General features: G+C 42.7%; 1 long non-coding RNA gene across 1 annotated transcript in view; it reads right to left on the reverse strand.

Moving 5' to 3' along the window:
* Positions 1-7,120: 7,120 nt before the first annotated feature.
* LOC137166069 (uncharacterized) overlaps positions 7,121-20,692 on the reverse strand; it is a 78,187-nt gene continuing 64,615 nt past the window's right edge. Inside the window, exons 2-3 of the long non-coding RNA XR_010923547.1 lie at positions 13,210-13,267; positions 7,121-7,253 (exon numbers count right to left, since the gene is read on the reverse strand). This is a non-coding gene — a long non-coding RNA (uncharacterized lncRNA). The remainder of the gene's footprint in view (positions 7,254-13,209; positions 13,268-20,692) is intronic.

Here is a 20,692-nt window from a genome sequence, read left to right on the forward strand (position 1 = left end):
TGGGGTATTGAAATGATGTGGGATTTTCTTCATATTTCTACAGAAACTCATACTGTGAAAAACTCAGGTGTTTTACGTCACAGGGACCCCTTGCAAACGTTCTCCTTAGTGTTGATCCATGAAGCTTTGCACCCACTCATATGTTTCAATCTGAAGGAAGAATCCGTTGAACCTGCCACGTATTGCCTAGCTTTTCCCTGAAGCCATACAGAATTGTTGAGTTGTCCAGGCTTTGGTTGCAAAGCCATAAATCAGCAAGGTTTGCTTAACTGGTCCTCCAAAGATTCATGACTCTTGGTGAACCTTGGAATTAATTTGGTCTGACTAGTAAGTTAATGACAAAATTTAGAACCAGCTGACTTGCAAGGGGCAGCTGTCATCAATGTAGTTTCATTACAGCAGACTACATCCAAGTTCTATATAAATGGGTTTCCCTGATGCATTTCTCTCTTTAAATTTGCGTTGTGCAAAACACAAAGGGTTTAACTGCTCTTGGATCTAGTTCCACTGAAGTTAGTGCAGTTATGCCAAGGATGAATTTGGCTCAAGTTCCTCTTTTACAAACATTTTATGTATAAGACGCTTACAATTCAGTGGCTCATCCTAGAGAGACAAACACCCCATGAATTCTCAAAATCCAAACCTATCCAAACTTTGAAACTGGCCCCAAACTCTATAATGGCAAACCCAGATCCAAACACCACCCAACTTTGGAGTGTTCAAACTACAGATTGGGATCTGAATTCTGTGGCTTCAACCCATCTGTAATCCAGCTGGCAATTGGTCAACCAAAAACATTTCTGCAGAAGAAAATTTGACACATAAAAGTGACATTTTATTTTTGCACATTAGTTTTTAATTTTATTTGTAGCTTTGTCCCAAGAAGTGATCAGAAGGAGCTTTCCTTTCAGTCTAAAATCTCTTTTTCATGCACTGGCTTTCAGTGCCCCCGAAAAGATTAAATAAGGCATATATAATGTAGATTTAAAGGATTTTCCAGCTGAAGTACCAAAGCACTTTGAACTGAAGAAGAAAGGTTGCCGTGCAAGGGCTTCTTGTTATGTTGGGAAAGACTATGTGGAATTGTTTTGCACGCTGTATTAAAGTAAATATTCCACGTCTTTGGAGTTGCACTCACAGGAAAAGTGCCATTAACTCCTTCGAGTGGAGCCCTTAGCACACTATAGCTGAGCATTGAGATTTCCAAGGAGTGCTAGGGAAGGCCAATGGAATGGAGCATGTTGTTCACTTACATACACGCAGAAAGGAAGGTACAAAACACGACGCACACATTAAGAGCAAGCTCTGTCTAGAAATTCAGCCTCACAAGTCACTTGAGACTCTTTCACCACAGCATCATTTTAGAAACTTAGGACCAGCTTTTCCACCACACTGTGGCTGCACTAGGTTGGGGTGAAGTGCCTGTAAACTAGGTAAAGCCAGCCAATGGAGGATAACTCCTGCCTAGGAGAACTACCATGATGGCTCCTACAACATTCTTTCTTCTGGCTCCTGGCATTTGGCATGTGTCTGGGGTGTCCCTCTGCTCCTGCAATCCCTAGTTGCTGTAATGGCTCTTGGAGACTGTTGGCAAATGGCACAAAAACCAGAAGCCCTAAGGCTGGGTTATTTCACACTAGCCATCTAGCCCTGTGGCTGGAAGGGTCATAAGGTGACTTAAAGGGCTACATGTGCCCACATCCTGAGCTGCAGCAAGCCCATCTCGGATGCAGCCTACAGTTGGCCAAGTTTCTACTGGAACCTGTGGTGCATGACCCTGGGAGTGGGAAATCTGCTTGGGAGGAGGATGCAGCTGCAGCAGAGTAAGGAGCTGCACCTGCAACCTGTCCATTGCCAAGACAGCCAGTGAAATCCCCACATAGGGCGGTGCTGGGTTGGGAGAAGGAGTTGCCAGGATGGCAGGGTGAGACACCGATTCAGTGCATCCCTTTAGCAGCCTCCATTTGACTATAATTCAGAGCTTCACCCACCATCAGAACACCTCAAAGGACAGCAACTGTGTCAGCTCTACCTACTTGACCTTCATTGAAGTCACCCTCTTATGTCTCCATGCAGCAGCACTGGTGAATACAACATAGTATTTCTACTTTACAACTTGAATATAGGAATTGCTGTAATGGATAGACTTGTGGTCCATTATTGTGTCTCTGACAGTAGCAGGCACCAGGTACTGCAGATGGAAATGCAAGAAACTCTGCAAGGACCATTTATGGAGAAACCTGCTCAATAACCTTCCAAGCAAGAATTAATGACAACTTTGGCTGGGAAGAAGATCTACTAAATAATAAGACTTTGCACTTCTGTCACACCTTTCCTCCAAGGATCTAGTGGAGCTTTATGGACACTAATGCCTACAGCACCCCTGGGAGGGAGGGAAGAATTATATCCATTTTGCAGATTGGCAAATTGAGGCTCAGAGACTAAAGCAATGGTCTATGATCACACATGGAGGCAGTGGAATTGCTAGAAAAAGAACCCAAGAGTCCTAAATTCCACTTCTCTTTTCCCTCCTACCTGCAGATCACACACCCACAACAGACTAGTCTGTGGACATGTTTTCCTTTATCTTTAGGGCTAATTTGATCTTTAGGTCTAAGGGTTAGGTTGAGGGGTGCTGTGTGCTCTTGGGGGCTACATTTTCAAAACAGCTCAGGGTCAAATTTTTCAAGTGCTATTTTCAGACCCTACAAAGTGGGGCCGGATTTTCAAGTGAGATTAGGCATTGTAATAAGGACTAGATTGTCTGGAGTTCTTAGCACCCAGCAGCCCCCAGTCCCTATTGTGACACTTAGGGCCAGACCCAATGTGCTGAGATCCGCTAAATCTGGCCTGACTCTGGGTGTTGAACACGTGAAAAATTCTGGCCTTGACATGTACACATTTTAAAGCAAAACCCAGCCCAAGAACGGGGTACATAAACCAGATCCATATAACAAACAGATACAGGATGTATTTAAAATCCAAACATATTTGGATTGTCCTCATCTCCTTCATATGTTCCTTATCTTTGGGGGATACAGCAGCACCCTGATAACTTTGCCTGTATGCTGTGCCCAATCCTCTTCCTCCTTGGTCTGTTCTTTATCTATTTAGCTTGTAAGCTTTTTGAGATACGGACTATCTTTTCTACAGTGCCTACTGCAATGGGGCCCAGATTCTTACTGGAACCTCTGGGCACTACTGCAATACAAATAACAAATAATAAATAAGTGCCTGATTTCCAGGGGTGCTGAGCACCCGCAGATCTCTCTGATTTCAACTGGGGTTGTGGGTGCTCTGCAGTTCTGAGAAATCAGGCCCCCAAAACGCCATAAGCCTGGTCCTCCTTAACTAGTGCAAACCGGGGTTAATTTCACGCAGGTCAACAGAGTTAGAGCTGCATAAGCGAAAGGAGGGTCGAGCCACGTGTGTGGAATGAGGTGACCAGTCCAAACATGCAACGCAGAGTGAATTACAACGTGTGCTGGACTCTAACTTCTCACAAGGCGCCTGTGAACAGATATTCTTATCCCACTTTTTGCTGCATCACCCTCCCCCCCGGATCCACCCTAACCACTAACTTTCCTTCTCTCCTGACAAAATAATTCATGGAAAATTCAGTAGGACAGTTGGCTCTTGTTCTCATTTTTGGTGTTGTATTCTTGACAAGCTTTAACTCTGGAGGAGGGAAAAATAAAAGAGCAGCCCAGCCCCTGGGTTTCACGGCATCCTGCAGCAGTGCCCATTTTACATGGTACAAAGGTCATTTAGCATAGCATGAAGCCCTCAGTGAGTTGCATAAGGCAATTTCAGCTGATCCGTGATGGAATTTCACTCAGCCAAAGTCCTTATTATTATGCATTTTTTACACATTAGGATTTGCCTTTTGTTGGCAGTCAGATCTGTTCACGAGGTGTTAAAAAGTGCATAGGGGCTTTCTGCTCCACTTTGGCCAGCTAATCCTGCTTTTAAGGATAGGATAACTGTTTCATTCCAGGACTGGCTCAGCTTTAGAACCTGGTGACATCTGTTGACAAGGTTCTCAGAAATCAGTATGAAGCTCTTAAAAGGAAGAAACCCCATAGCTGTCTATTCCGGGATGACTGGATCCCCGGAAGGGCTGAGGGTTCGCTACAGATTGACTGTAACTTTTCTTTTTAAGTGCTAGCCCCTACTTTTCTAAATATTTTCTAAGCTGGAAAACCTTTGATGACTCATTTGCCCCTGTTAAAAGAAATCCTCCCGCTTTGATTGATTAGATGTTCCTTTTGTTCGAGAGAAGCAAGCTGCAAACCTTAACTTCTTGTTTAAAATTCTTTGTGTTAAATACACAGATCCCTATAACTCTGAGTTGAACAATGTCACAGGCAGAGCAGATAACTTCTTCACGCCAATCACTGAGTAGCCACTCTGGGCTAGACACTTTATTAGTGTCTTGCTCCTTCTCTTGCCTGAAGTAGTAATTAAATCATACCTGAGTCTAGAAAATTGATAGCTTTTCCCCCCATAACTATTATGAAGTAAATTATCAGAGACCCTGAGGCATTTGTGAAAAAAAACACAGTGCTTTTGGGTAATGAAAAATTTCAGTCATGATTCTGAAATCTATTTTGATGAAAATATCAGTAAACATGTCTTGGAAAATTTGGAAAAAAAAAAAAAAAAACCCACATGGAAAATTGCAGCCATATTGACAATCTTTTGTGACAAGCTTTGTCTTTGGGCAAAAGCCATTTTTTTAACCAGAAAACTGTGTGAGAGAAAACCTGTGACCAGTGATATTTATGGGGGAGGCACAGACAAATAAGCTGTGCCCAGTTGATATAGGAAGCAAACAGCAGAACCAGGAATGGTGCTCAGTCTTCTGTTTTAAACCCCAGGCTAACTTTCTTCCCTCATCTCTAGCAAATCAGGGGAAAAGCTATACAGGGCAAGGTCCTGTAATCTTTGTTTGAGGCAAAACTTCCATTTTTAAACAAATATTTTTTTATATACAGTAAACAAATACTTTATTAAGTAGTGAAAAAACAATTCGTTTTTACTTTCTACCTAATTTTGATAATCTAAGGCGCAAACATCATAGAATCATAGAATATTAGAGTTGGAAGGGACCTCAGGAGGTCATCTAGTCCAACCCCCTGCTCAAAGCAGGACTAACCTCTGCTATATCATCCCAATCAGGGCTTTGTCAAGCCGCAGCTTAAAAACCTCTAAGGATGGAGATTCCACCACCTCCCTAGGTAACCCATTCCAGTGCTTCACCACCCTCCTAGTAAAAAACTTTTTCCTAATGTCCAACCTAGACCTCCCTCCCTGCAACTTGAGACCGTTGCTCCTTGTTCTGTCATCTGCCACCACCGAGAACAGCCTAGCCCCATCCTCCCTAGAACCCCCTTTCAGGTAGTTAAAGGCCGCTATCAAATCCCCCCTCACTCTTCTCTTTTGCAGACTAAACAAGCCCAGTTCCCTCAGCCTCTCCTCATAAGTCCTGTGCTCCAGCCCCCTAATCATTTTTGTTGCCCTCCGCTGGACTCTCTCCAACTTGTCCACATCCTTTTTGTAGTGGGGGGCCCAAAACTGGACACAATATTCTAAATGCGGCCTCACCAATGCCGAATAGAGGGGAATAATCACTTCCCGTGACCTGCTAGCAATGCCCCTCCTAATGCAGCCCAATATGCCATTGGCCTTCTTGCCAACCAGGGCACACTGCTGACTCATATCCAGCTTTTTATCCACTGTTACCCCCAGGTCCTTTTCTGCAGAGCTGCTGCCCAGCTCGTCGGTCCCCAGTCTATAGCTGTGCATGGGATTCTTTCTTCCTAAGTGGAGGACTCTGCACTTTTCTTTGTTGAACCTCATTAGATTTCTTTTGGCCCAATCCTCCAGTTTGTTTAGGTCACTCTGTATCCTATCCCTACCTTGCAGGGTATCTACCACTCCCCCCAGCTTAGTGTCGTCCGCAAACTTGCTGAGGGTGCAATCTACCCCATCCTCCAGATCATTAATAAAGATGTTGAACAAAACCGGCCCCAGGACCGACGCCTGGGGAACTCCGCTTGTGACCGGTTGCCAGCTAGACATGGAGCCATTGATCACTACTCGTTGAGCCCTATGCTCTAGCCAGTTCACTATCCATTTTATAGTCCATTCATCCAACCCATACTTCTTTAACTTGCTGATAAGAATACTGTGAGAAACCGTATCAAAAGCTTTGCTAAAGTCAAGGTATATCACATCCACCGCCTTCCCCACATCCACAGAGCCAGTCACCTCATCATAGAAAGCAATCAGGTTGGTCAGGCATGACTTTCCCTTGGTGAATCCGTGTTGACTGTTCCTGATCACCTTCCTCTCTTCCAAGTGCCTTAAAATGGATTCCTTAAGGACCTGCTCCATGATCTTTCCAGGGATTGAGGTGAGGCTGACCGGTCTGTAGTTCCCGGATCCTCTTTCCTCCCTTTTTTGAAGATGGGCACTATATTTGCTTTTTTCCAGTCCTCAGGGACCTCCCCCTGTTGCCACGAGCTTTCAAAGATAATAGCCAATGGCTCTGAAATCACCTCAGCCAACTCCCTCAGCACCCTCGGGTGCATTGCATCCGGCCCCATGGACTTGTGAATGTCCAATCCTTCTAAATAGTCTTGAACCTGTTCCTTCAGCACTGCGGGATGTTTGCCTCCTTCCCATTCTGTGCCACCCAGTACAGCAGTCTGAGAGCTGATCTTGTCTGTGTACATGAGTAAGGACTCTCTCTTTCACACGCAGACACAAACACAGCCATATTCCTGATGCAAATTGGTATACCCTTTTGTGCCAGTTGAGGTTCTGTCCCATCATTTTTATCTTGACACCAATTACTAAGATAGAACAGAGAGTGTCCATTTTCTTTAGATTCAGAAAAGTGAACAATAGTTAAGAGAGCTCACCAAAAATGTGGTGGCATAGTTTCTCCTCGTTTTTGTAGGAGAAAACAGTGGATCTGATTCTGATCTGTCTTACATCAGTGTAAATCAGGAGTATCCCTGCTGAAGCCAAAAGAATTACAGTGGTGTACTATCAGTGTAAGTGAAAGGAGATTACAGCCTGGTATGGTTAGTTGCAGTTACATTTTTACTGAGTCACTGATGGCTTTGTAATAAAACAGAGTATTTCTCTTAGGATAACTTTCACATCTTGTTTTTCTGGTTTTTCAGGTACATGTCCAACTTTTTTTTTTTTTTAATACAGTCAAGAACATACTGGTCTCCCGTCTGTATAATAAAAGCAAAGAAAAAAAAATGTAAATAGTTACCAATGAAACAAACAAGAAGAGTAAACAGAGAATGACGCCTCTGAATAGCGTTCAACAGACTAGTAACACTGGGTATCACACCTGCAGCATATCAACCAAAACATGCATCCAAGTCAGTCAATATTATACAATCTTTGCTGGACAAAAAAAACCTCACCTTAGTTACAACACACTGTGTCTTGCTTTTTTCCCCCCACAATTCAATTGTTAACTACTATGAGAAATGAGTCAGCCCTGAGAGCGGACACTGAATGATAACCAGGTAGCAACATAGTCCTAATAGTTATACTTCAAGGTCAAAGTCAGGCTTGTAAGGTACATGTAATGCAGGTTGCTATATTCAAATACAATTCCAAATGCACAAACTGACCACTGAAATAACTGTTTGATTGGACCTGTTACTATGTGGGGTCTAATTAATCTCTGGTGCAATTCAACTGACCTAACTGAAGTCACACCAGAGATGAATTGACTGAAAATGTACATAATCATTTATATTATTTGCCACTAGTTGTCTTTATGAGTTTCAGGTCTGGTGCGGACTCAAGTTTTGGATAAGAATGTGGAGACTCACACAAATGGGTAGCCAGTTTTGAGAGACAGTAGTGGCTTCAAATGTAGTTAGAAAACAGCATTATAATATAGTTAAAACAGTAAGTCCTGTGTAAATCCCTCAGGAAAGTCCTCTGACCTGTGTTTACAGGAGGTCAGAGTAGATCAGTGATTTTCAACCTTTTTTCATTCGTGGACCCCTAAATATTTTCAAAGTTTCAAAACTTTGCAAATCTTAGACATAGTCTGTGGATTCAGGAGTCTGCAGACCATAGGTTGAAAATCACTGGATTAGATGATTGAAGTGGTCACTTCTGTCTTTATAATTTATACAGGGCCAAGCTCGATGGGAAATCCACAGTATAACCTTGACAGTAACAAAGGGGAGGCTCTGAGTCAAAGTTTAGAGATGGAATTTGATCCTAACTTCAGTGGGTTTTGGATTAGTTCTTTAGGCCCAATTCATGAAATCTGGATCTGGGTCTGAGTCCAGATGTCCCCCACTTTCCAGGAATTCAAAGCCAGTGCTCTGGTTTGGAGTCACCTTGCTTTGGAAACTGATTCTCTGTGTGTGTTTTGTATATTTTTTGCAATGTTGTCGTGGCAGCGTTGCTCCCAGGATATGAGTGTGTTTTGTACAAATGGGCAGTCAACTGCATAAATGAAACCTAAAAGCATTAAATCAAAATGACCCATCTATGGTAGCTCTATGGCCCTGCCCCTGTCACTATCATCTTTGAGCACTTCAATAACTTTAATCCTCACTATGGAAGTGTATACTCATCGCAGTACCCCCACGGCTGGGCGTGGTGTTGCAGCTCTCCTATTCCTTTGGTACCCCGTGCCGACAGCCACTCTGGCCCTGCGGTGCTCTCTCTCTTCCCAGTACTTGGCTTTCTGGCCAGGTCATATTTAGTCCTTCTGGGGAAGCCTGAGTCCAATATAACACTGGGCTGGTGGCATCATGCCAGTGATATGGCCCAACTTCATGCTTTTATGCCCGCCAGTCCTTGGCTCTGGGTTCTCCGTGCCCTACTTGGATCAGGAGGGGCACCCAGGCTGACCCCGCCCAGGGGGCCCTGTATGAAGCACATGAGGGTGGTCTGTTCAGACTCTCTGCTGTATCCCTGGGCTACTTCCTACTGTAACCTACAGCAAGGCTTCTCAGTCTCTTCCCTGGTCCCAAAACAAAGTGAGCCAAACTTGTGGAATAAAAGAAACAAAAAGGTTCTGCACCAGGCCCACCAGTGCTGCCACTTAGGAGTCTCTCATTAGCGCTAGCCCAAGCTAATCTTTCCTCCCAGGTTGCTTCAAGGCTTTCTCTGGTTAGACTCTGGCCCCAGCCAAGCTCAAGTGGTCTTCTCCCTCTTCCAGTCAGCCACTACTGAACTGGGCTTTTCCTCTTATTTCCTCCCTCCAGGCCTGACACCTTGCACTGGTAATGGGGTGGAGCTGATTGGACCCATAGGGTCTCATTAATCTGTCTTGATCTGTGTGGGGTCACCCCATCATCATGCCCCTGTGAGGTAGGAAAGTGCTATTATCCTCGTTTTACAATGCACAGAGTCTAAGTGACTTGCCCAAGGCCACATGGGAAGTTTGTTGCAGAGCAAGGTATTGAACCCAGGATTTCCAAGTCCCAGGCTGAAGAACCCTTTCTTTCAAAGTAATGATACCAAGAGCGCTCTTGTGGAATATCCAGCCATACTTCTTTGTGGTGTGGTTTTATTGGAACAAGTATGTAATAGCTGCAGTATTCACAAATGGCAAAGCCACAGATAAGTTCTGAAGGCTTTCATTTAGGTGCCTAAATCTGGATGTAGGCACCTAACTCTCAGAACCCATATGTGAAAATGTTGGCCTCAGGCCCTTTAAAGTTTCTGTATGGGGTGTATTAGTACATATTATTTGTATTTCCATCGTGCCTTGCAGCACTAGTCATGAACCAGGACTCAGTTGTGCCAAAGTGAAGAACAAAAATATGGTCCCTCTCTCAAAGAACATATTTAGATCAACTGGTTTGTAAATTCTGACAACACACCGATATCTTCTGTATAGCAAACCCACATCAATCAGTGCAGCACACCTCACTGAATTAATTTAATCATAGCATGAGGAGTGACAGCGTATTTTATTTTAAAATGTGATGGAAAATGACATTGTCACGAAGCTAGCAACTGGACAGCTACAACGAGATAAACAAACAGTGACGCTTTAGATGTGCATGCTGCATAAAAACTATCCACTTGAGGAGGAGATGGTGGAATTAATCTAGCAGTGATGGCAGGATACTAACCCTTTAGTCCCACTGATCCTCAGAATAATGCATTTAACTGAAACAATCTTCCACAGCAAACAGTATATGGAACAGCATAACTTCATAAGTGAATTTCCTATTGAATGTATGTGGCGATAAATGTCATATACATTGATTAGTTATTAGACTGTTGAAGAAATTTGTATTGATTGGTATGTGCGGTGCTTTTTTTTTTTTTTGGTACCAGAAATGTCCTTGCTGCTTTTGTACTTCACTTTAAAAAAAGTTTCTTTGAGAGGAGAAAACCTCAAACTAAATCAGTAGGCAATTTTGAGCTTGTGCCACAAACTTTATATTATTTAAATATAGTTTCCATGTCAATTTTCTTTTAAACAGTAAAAAGAAACCCTCCTGGAAAGTTAAGAAACATATAATTTTATGAGATTTGGCTTTGGGCAGAGAGAGAATGGAAAAGAATAGGAGGAAGGAGAGAGATTAATATAGAGAGGAGAGAAGTTTGACAGAGGGAAGAGAAAAGGAAAACAGAGGTAAGGAATCAAATGGTCAAATTCAGATCCATTTCTGGGACCTGATTTACCTCTGTGCCACTCCAGTTCAAGTTGGTGTGCAGTCACATCTGGGTTTTTGCTTGCGCTGATTATGGCGACAGAGCAAAATTCAGATCAAACTCTGGACTGGGATTTCAAGCATCCCCAAAGCCTAGGTGTGTTCAGATGCAGAATTTCATGCGAGAACATTTTTAATACATATATATATATCTGAGTTAATCCTAAATCACAGTGCCCCAGGCATGCCAATCACAACCTCCACACTCCTGCATGAAAAAATCCTGAATAGGCTCTTACATCCCTTCTTAGCAGTTAAAATTAAAAAAAAAAAACAAAAAAAAACTTGGATGACAGTGTTGCATCCTGGTAATGGACTCCTCCTTGCCCTACTTTCACACATTGTGGGTTCCATGATCTTTGTTAGCTGCTGTGTTTGCTTGCCACTCTCCTACAAAGTTGGCTTTCCTGCAACCGCACTTCTTGTGTCCCCCACACTCAAGGGATGGGGTGCCAGACTCCAAGTTGTTCCTCGGTGATCACTTGCTCCTGAGAACATCCATCATCTGCTGCCTGCATTCCAGGTGTGATGGGGTCCCACAGCAAGGAGTGACCCCTTCCCTCTCACTACCCTGACCTCGGAAGGGCTTTATGGCCTCAATCCACCAAAGGATTTAGGCAGGTGCTAGTAACGCATGGTCCAGTGGATAGGGCACTGCCCCGGGACTCAAGAGACCTGTGCTGGTTTCAGTGACCACTTCCCCATTGTCAGTCATTTGTTATTGTTCTCATCCCACACAGAGTGTCCTGGGGCACAGGGGCCGGAAGCACAGTTCCTGGGGCATGAGTTATACATACATCAGGAATTGCATGCAAAGATTCAGTCTTAGCTCAGCAGGCATAACTACAGCATGTTCAGGTAGGTTCACCTATGCTGTTTCCCTACAGTAATATCTATCTACAGGTCATCAGTCTGTATGTCTGTCTGTCACTATACAAAGGAATAGGGGCTGTATTTAGGTCTGGATCAGGATTAGATTTAGGTTGACTGTTCAGGTTCAAGGCTGAACCAGGGAATATGGTTTGAGTTTGGATTTGACAGCCCTGCAATTCTGCTATCTGTTCTCATGAGCGTCCAGCCTAAATGGCAGAAATCCCACATGGTGAGCTGCTATTGCAAGATTTCTTGACATCTACAATCCGTGAGGTTTTCAGCTACATCCAAACTAGAACCAGAAAATACACCTCTTCAGACTTGAAACCAAAACCAAATAGGGTAGATTTAGACTGTCAAAATCCAAAGGGTCTAGACTTGAAGTTCCTGTTTGGGTCATATATTTATTTATTAAAAATAAGCTGAGATTTAGTGAAAACACCCTGAAAAATGGCTAATACAAATATTAATAAAACATGGCTGCCTGCCTCTAGATGATTATCTGTGAGAGCCTAAAAATGTAATGCTAGCAACATGTATTTAAAGATGAATATCAGTTTTAAACTTCAGTTCTGATCACGCTAGATGACACTTAATAACCATGACCACCTCTCCTCAAATCATTACCATTCGTATAGCCACAAAAGGCAAACTTGATGAGAGAATGAGGAGATAGTAGGAGTCTCAGGCTAAGCACACAAGGATGGGAGAGCTATAAATGAACCTTTTCAACCATGAATTACATTCCCTTTTCTCTCTCTTCACCCTCCCCCCCTTCCACTCTGAAAACCTCAGGACAAAGGCTTGCCTCGCTGAAGGATGCCTTTCTGGAGGATTAAGCGGCTTTTGTTGACAAAATACAAATTACAACTCCTTTACATAGTATCCCGCCTTCTCAGCTGGGCTCCAGTCCCTGAGGGACAGGCTCTATTACGCCTGTGTAGATGAAGAGCTCAGAATGGGCAGATGTAATTATTAACACCATTCAATGGGGTGTCTTTCTGAATTATCAATTAAAAATCTCTACTGTTTTTCCTTGCACTAAATAGAATGCCAATGCCAGATAATCTATTGCACAGTGCAGTGTTACATGCATATTTAAGCAGCGTGCTGCTTTGCTTTTTATTTCAAGGGCAGTGTGGGGTGAGGAGGACTCCCGTGAGGCTGCACAAAGAGCCCCTGTCATTCGTTTAAACCAAAATCCTTTGGAAAAATATTGTCGCCTTCCACCCTTGCAAACAGGTCCTGTAGCGATAGCCAAACAGGCAAGATGTGCCTCGTATCTCCTAAAGCGACAAACGAGCATTCGCCAAAGCGCATCAAAATGACTCTTTTGATGTGGCTCCATGAAACTGCATCGTTCACATTAGAGCTTTTGTAGGCAACAGACACACGAGCATAGAATAAAAACAGAACAAAACCAATGTGATCAAAATTAAACAACAATATGCAAGTGGTGCCGAGAATGATCGCTTCTGGGCTGAGGAGAAGTGTGATAAATTAAGCTGTAGGGGGAAGGGACTGGGTTCACGGTAACAATGGTACACAGGGTTCTGAGTTAGAGTGCTGTTAACTATACCTCTTGAAACTGCATACTTATACTTACAATCTTGCAAGACCATTCTTTCTTGAAAACTTGCTAGGATATATTTCTCCAGTTGCATCTGGAACCCCAAAATACACAATTATGTGAGTATGGGGGAAAAAAACCCCTTATCCAAACATTTTAGAATTAAAAAATTAAAAAAAAAAAAAAGCTTCAGACCCAATCCAATCATATTTTTCTTAATTCTTGTCTCATTGACAACAGTTTAATTTTGGCCAGAGCCTCAGCTGGTGTGAATGGGCATTGTTATTCTCCCTGAGCAATGGCTATTCACAGTATTTGGCCTATTGACTTCAACAGAATTATTCCTGATTCACACAGGCATAACTGAGATCAGAATCTGGCCCAGCATGCGTATGCTTGTGTATGCTGTTTTATTCTCAGCTAGTGTATCAGTCTGTGATTAATGGTCCTTGTCCATTCCATTCCAGTTAGTGTAAAGAAAAGAGGGGTTTCCAAATGATCATTTAAAAGATGACGCTTTCCAGGCAGGAGGAATTGCTGCTCATCAGTTTAGCTTTAAAAAAAGGGAGCAGATGAAAAACCAGCCACAAATATTGGGAGTGCAGCATCAGACTCAGAAATAACGGCTGGGGAAATGGAAAGCACGGTGGACTGGACATGCTCCTTAAGCAGTTTAGGAGCTCATTTTATTAGCACTTAAGGCCTAGAAGTAGCATCGAACTCTTGACATGCTGGATCCTTTCCATCCATTGCCTAACATAGTTCCAGTTCCCTTCCCGCAGCTTTCCAGAATCATGCTTATTTAATAGTAGGCAATACCTGGACTCCTGTTTTGTTTGTGTTATTCTACTCCAACCCTTCTATAAAAGCTTGCTGACCATAATAAACATGTGAGTGCTTTTAAGCTGCATCGCTCAACTCCAAAGACTTTCTCCAAGATGAATAGCAATTGAACTTTATCCAATATTTTTTTAATGTGGTATGTGCCCTTTTCTTACTCCATCATTTATATGTCACTCCATTTAAAATATTCACAGTTTGTTTTTAATACTATCTGGCTGGGCTTCAATCTGGGTTTAACAAATGTTAGATGTTATATTCACTTGCATACTTCAGTTTTTGTCCTGGGGGGAAAAAATTGCCTGCACACTGATTTAAATAATATGTTCACGTCCTTTATTTTTTATTCATTTATTTTTTTGTTTTAAATGCCTTCATCTCTTGACCTTATAAGGTGCAGACTGTCTTGCACTGAACTCTAGCTGGGTGGCCTGACTCAGCCAACAGCCCTGCAAACTCATCCCATTAAAGTCATTATGTTTATTTCTTATTTCAACAACCCAACCTGGATTTCAAGGCAGGAAAAGAAAGGGGGGGGGGGGGAGGAGGGGGAAATGCACTGCAGGTCCATTTGGACACCAAGCGAAGATTTTCATATTTCATGTGTGCAAGTTCCAGTTGCCGATATGCCGCAGAGCAAGAGCCGTCTGCGTTCTTTGTTGAGAATGGGTTTCTCCTGACATGGAGGGCCTGTTCGTTTTCTTACTGTAATTTGGGAAACATTTATTACAGTTAAAAAGAGATTAAAAGAAATGGCTACAACCAAAATGGGGTCATTTCATCAACACCACCACTTAGACCCCCATCCTCTAAACACCGACAGTAGGTTTCCTACAGGCAGCTGGTCTCATTCTCTCCAACAGAACATGTGCACAACAGTGCTGATGATACTTAGCTCTCACTTAGCACTCTTTACTTGCAGATCTCCAAATGCTTTCCACAGTAAGGGAAATGATCATTTCCCCCATTTGATAGATGGGGAAACTGAGGCATGAAGACTTAGCTTGGCTCCAAGCCCATTGCCCTACCCACTGGCACACATGAAGGTTTACTTCCATGAGAATGGGTTAAAATGCAAGCCATTCAGGGCAAAAAATGTTCTTTAAAATTCCACTCACACTCAGGGCAACATAGGAATAGTAAATAACAACCATCATTCCACACAGGGCACAACCGGCATGCATAATGCTTTACGGACATCACAAGACAAGGACCTTGCACGGAAGGGTTTGCAGTCTAATGCAGAGAGAGGACACAATGAATAAAAGCCAACAAACCATCAGTGGTGGGGAAAGTGATAGAAAACAACAGTGGAAAATTAATACAGCTGGTAGGAGAACTGAATGGGAGATAGTGCATGGTCCAGTGGATAGGGCTCTGCCCTGGGACTCAAGACCTATGCTTTGTTCCCAGCTTTGCCACTGACCTGGTGTGTGACCTTGAGCAAGTCATGTCAACTCTGTTTGTCTTCACTTCATCTGTGGTGTTTATTTAAATTGTAAACTCTTCAGGGCATGGACTGTCTTTTATACATTTGTACAGTACCAAGCACAATGGGACTCTGACCTTTGTTAGCCAGTAGGCTGTACTGTAATACAAATGAAAACAATAACACGAATCCTGCTTACAGCTGTGTTAAACTCTGATGAAGATGGACATAGCTCTACCAAGACCCATATTGCTACATGTCTTTTTTCTGGATCAATGATTATATGCCCCTCTTTAAGTTAAGTATATCAATAAAAAGAAGGTGGAGGGGTGACTTGACTACAGAATGTAAGTATTTTCCAGGGGAGAAAATACTGGGTACTAAAAAGCTCTTTAATATAGCAGAGAAAGGCATAGCTAGAGCCAGCGACTGGAAGTCAAAGCTAGACAAATTCAAATTAGACATAAGGCACACATTTTTAATAATGAATATGATTAACCACTGGAACAAACCAGAGGAAGTGGAGGATTCTCCATCTCTTAAGTCAAGACTGGATGCCTTTTTGGGCATTTATATATCTCAGGCAAACACAAGCTATTTGCCTTCAGACAGGAGTAACTGGGTGAAATTTTATGAAGCCTGTGATATACAGTAAGTCAGACTAGATGACCGAATGGTCTCTTGTGGCCTCAACATCTGTGAATCTGCTAGCTTTGTATATTAAAGTTTTTGATGAACCCAGTTTGATCAGTTGAACAGTGAGAAGGGCCAGCACTGTCCCAGCCTGTCACACAGGGACTGTTCTCCTTTTGTTTCTAGTAAGTGTCTCTGTGAACATGCAGAAACTGAGAAAAACAAGGAAAACTAGTGTGACTTAATCACCAGCATTCAAGAACAACGCTAGTGAATGTCTGGAGAAAGGGATGCATGGTGCCAAAGTAGAGAGAGATTGGGAATTGCTTAGCAAACCATATTAGAGTGAGTGACAGAGAAGCAAATACAAATGGTTGAACTGGTTAAACAGAGACATCCCCTATTAAAATGTCTCTAAAATGGGTATCCTCTGTCAGATAATTCAGTGCTGCCGACTGTAGCAAATCTATTATGAGTAACACTGTGGAGTGGTTATAGCAAAGTTTCCCAAAAGGGTCACAAGACTATTGTGAGGGTAGAGAAATCAGGGTCTGCTGGCTGGGCGCCCAGCTCTGAAGGTAATGCTGCCACTAGTAGCCCCGCAGAAGGAAGGGTGGCATAGTATGGGGGGGTCATCACTTTTTGGAGGGGGGTTGTCACAGCCTGAAATATTTTCAAAGGAGGTCCCAGAAAAAAAAAGTTTGAGTAGCCCTAGGTGATAGTCTGGGAGTCTGTCGTCCCCAGTTACAAAAGAGGACCGGGATTAATTGCAACAGGGAGCTTAATGCTCACAGGAACGTCCTCATTGGGGAGTTCTCTGGTCGCTGCTTAAAGCATGGTTCTTTGTGTTTATCTCCTCACTGAACATGGTGTTAGCAGTGAGTGAATCCCTCTCTCTAAAGGAGTAAAGGAAAGAAAAGAGGCCTTCAAATTGCCAGATTGGTGAGTGAGTGGGGAAAGTGGAAAATCAGGGAGGAGACCTGTGACAGCTGCAGCAGGAAGGAGGCAGAACCCTGTCTCAGGGCAGCAGTGGCGCCCATAGACCAAAGAGCTCTGTTACAAAATTTAATTTTGGCAACTCAGGGGGGCCGCGCTGGATCTGGAGAATAGAGTGATTCCGGATGGCTTCTGGTTTAACAGAGAAAGCACAAAAATATGAGGTGAATGCCCTGATATTTGCCATGTGTTATGCTACTGCTGATACCCCTTTCTGATGAGGAAAAGGAAGAATATTTCAAATTGAAAGAGGCTTTTGATGCCCTTGTCATAAGCAGACAGAATATTTTATATGAAAGGGCCACATTTAATAGGAGATGCCAGAAACAAAGGGAAACAGCTGAGACTTTTATTACCGCAGTTCATAGTCTTGCTGTGAACATTGCAAATATGGAATGTGAAAGGAAGAACTAATAAGAGACAGGTAGATGTTGGTATAAGAGACACCCATTTATCAGCACTGCTTCAGTTAGAGCCAGATCTTTCACTAGCAAAAGCTATAGCAAAAGTGAGAATGTGAGAAACCATAAAGAAACAGCAATGTGACTTACGTGCTAACAGCAGAGGGGAGACTGTGTCAAACAACACTGACACGGTAAAGAGAGAAGTCACAAATGTGAAAGGAGCAGTCAGACCAAATTTATAACATAAGAACAGTGCACAGCTAGAGAGTGGGGCAGCAAAGAACCTTAGTAGGAGGGAAGCTTGGAAAAGCAGTGGAAGATGTGGCAAGATGCCAAGCCACTGCTGGCAACAATGTCCTGCAGAAGAGGTGGAATGTTGGAGATGCCACACAATGGGATATTTTTCAATAGCATGCAGGTCACCAAGCGTGGTGGAAACAATCCAGGATAGTGTGTTATCAGATGGCAATGAATCATACTTCCTTAATAGAACAGACAACATCTTGACCCACAAGCATGAATCTAAATGGTCAAAACCAATTAATACTGGAACAGCAGTCACTTCAATACCCTCCTCCTCCTCTAAAAAAAAACCAGATTATAATCAATCCTGGGATAGAGATTGCAAAAACCAAATAAGATTCTATTGGGGCTAGTAACAATATATTGTAGATTTGTGGAAAGTTCCTTGGGAAACTGGAGAAAGGACAAAGTTCTTCAACAAATAATATATGTAATACAAGGACTGACACCCTCCCCCCTTATAAGGGTTGCCAGCATTCCAAGACTACACCTGGTAGAGAAACTGGAATGCATTAAATGGCAAAAAGCAAACTGTATTAGAGATGTATCCACATGTTTTCACAGGGTTAGGGAAGCTGTCAGGGAGTACAAAGTAAAACTGGTGCCACAAGTGATTCCCTTTGCTTTCACAGCCCCATCCCTATGCCTTGCTAGGAAAAGTCAAAGAAGAATTAAAGAGAATGGAAGATACGGGGGGTTATTTACCAGATAGAAAAACTCACTGACTAGTGTGTGGGGATGGTTGTAGTACCAAAGACCAATGTCAAAATCTGGATTTGTGTGAACCTTACACAACTCAATAAAAACATGTGCAGAAAAATACATGTGACATACCACACCCCATGTACACCCTTTTGGTATGATTATGTATCATTCATGTTCACCCTTATAACGTAACCGTGAATTGTTTAATGCAAAGTATGTCATGTCAGGTGTTTTTGGAATGCTCATGACATTGTTATGGTAGTTTGTTTCTTGAAATGTCATATGTGTGGTTATGAAGCTCTGCTATGTAGTATTCCCAAATATGTGTCTCACATGTTTTAAGGCAGATTCAGGCAAACACTAAAAGCAGAGAGGTGGTTCATGCCTCACTAAGGCATGCATAAAACAACCCAGCTCTTCCAGGAACAATGGACTATCCCAAGCAACTGATAAGGCGATGCTCATTGACTCGGGACTATGGAGAAGACCATGCAGGAATACTGTTGGTCACCTGACCTTGAAAGTGCGGGGTGAGGCCCCGATGGTGGCGAATGTTGAATAAGTTGGGATATTTTGTTCTCTCTCTCTCTCTCTCTCTATTGCAACCCAGCTGTGAAAAGACATCAACCAACTGAGGTATTGACCACAGGGGAGAGCCTGGTTGGAGGCCGACCAACCAGCCTGTGATGACAACCATCCAAGACGGTAAGGCTACTGGAAGTGTTGAGCTTAGTTTAGAATGCGATTTGCCTTTTATTTCACCCCGATCAAATCTGATTTATATTCCTCTGTCTTATAATCATTTAAAATGTATCTGTATTTAAAAAACTTTTTTTTTTTACACTCTAAAGCAGTGCATGTAGTTTGGGTATGTGTAGAAACTTCATTTAAAGTGACAGAGCTGGTGAATATCAATTTATTTGATAAATTGATGAATGCATGAGTTTGCAGACTCCAGTGGGCCACACTGAACTCTGTAAGACAGCAGTTCCTGGAGTTACATCTGGGACTGGGGGTGTTTACTGGGTCATTCTAATGCATAATCCCATGAGAGCTTGGCCAGAAGCACTCACTCACTAAGTTAAGGACTGCTTACTTGCAGGAGGCTGTGCGTGGGTTGACCCAGGAATTGGGGGGGGGGTTCACACAGTGGGGGCAAGTGCAAGACAGGCCCCAGAGGTGAGGGATTGGGGTGACACAGTGATACACCAGTCCAGATTGCAGAGGGAAATGTCACAACACGCTTACAATTGACCAGACATTAACTCTGTTATCAGAAGCCAAGTCTTCTCAAAGTCATATGCTACAACAGGCTTCTGGCAAATCCTCCTTGCTAAAAAAATCTATACCATAAACATATTCATAATCTCCTTTGGAAAGTACTTGTTTCAGTTGTCTTCCATTTGGCATATCGTCAGCCCCAGAACATTCCAAAAGGGAATCTCTCCTACGGTGTCTGATTTACTTGGCATCTTTAGACATGCAGATGGTGTGTTGGTATATGGCAGAGATAAAAATGAACATGATGAATGACTACATGCAGTTTTGAGATGCTTTCAACAAGATGGCCTCACTCTGAATAAGAAATGTGAATTTGTAAAAGGAGAAGACCAAATTTGTAGGACACAGTTAGCAAACAGGGAATTCAGATGGATTCAGGCAAACTGAAGGCATTACTCACTTTACCTGAATCCAAAGATCTTTCTGCTTTAAGAACATTCCTGGCCATGACAAATCATTTTTTTAAATTCTTACCAAATTTAGCTCATTTAAGAAAACCTTAAATTAGCCCCTTAATGGTCACAATATGTGGATCTAGGGGAGCACACAACAACATGAATTTAATAAAAAAAAAACGACTGACATCTCCACCTGTTTTGGCAAAATAGTCAATAAAATATCCATAGCAGATGATCTTATGGTTTAAGAGCAGTGCTCACACAATAGCAGCCAGAAGGAGACCAGAGATCTATTGCATTCATATCAAGAAGTCTCACAGAAACAGAGCAGTGGTATGTTCAAGAGGAAAAGGAAGCTCTAGCAGTCACTTGGGTTTATGCATATCTGTTTGGCTTGATTTTTATCACAGAAACAGACCACAAGCCTTTAGTGATATTATCGGGTTCAAAACCACTGGACAACCTTCCATGTAGTATTTAAAGATTTCAGCTATGGCTGATGCGATTTTCTTTCAACACACATCAAGGAA

This window comes from Emydura macquarii, unplaced genomic scaffold (assembly GCF_026122565.2).
Source record: "Emydura macquarii macquarii isolate MOO-44397 ecotype Brisbane River unplaced genomic scaffold, CSIRO-AGI_Emac_v2 contig_2795, whole genome shotgun sequence".
In the NCBI taxonomy this organism is placed as follows: Eukaryota; Metazoa; Chordata; order Testudines; family Chelidae; genus Emydura; species Emydura macquarii.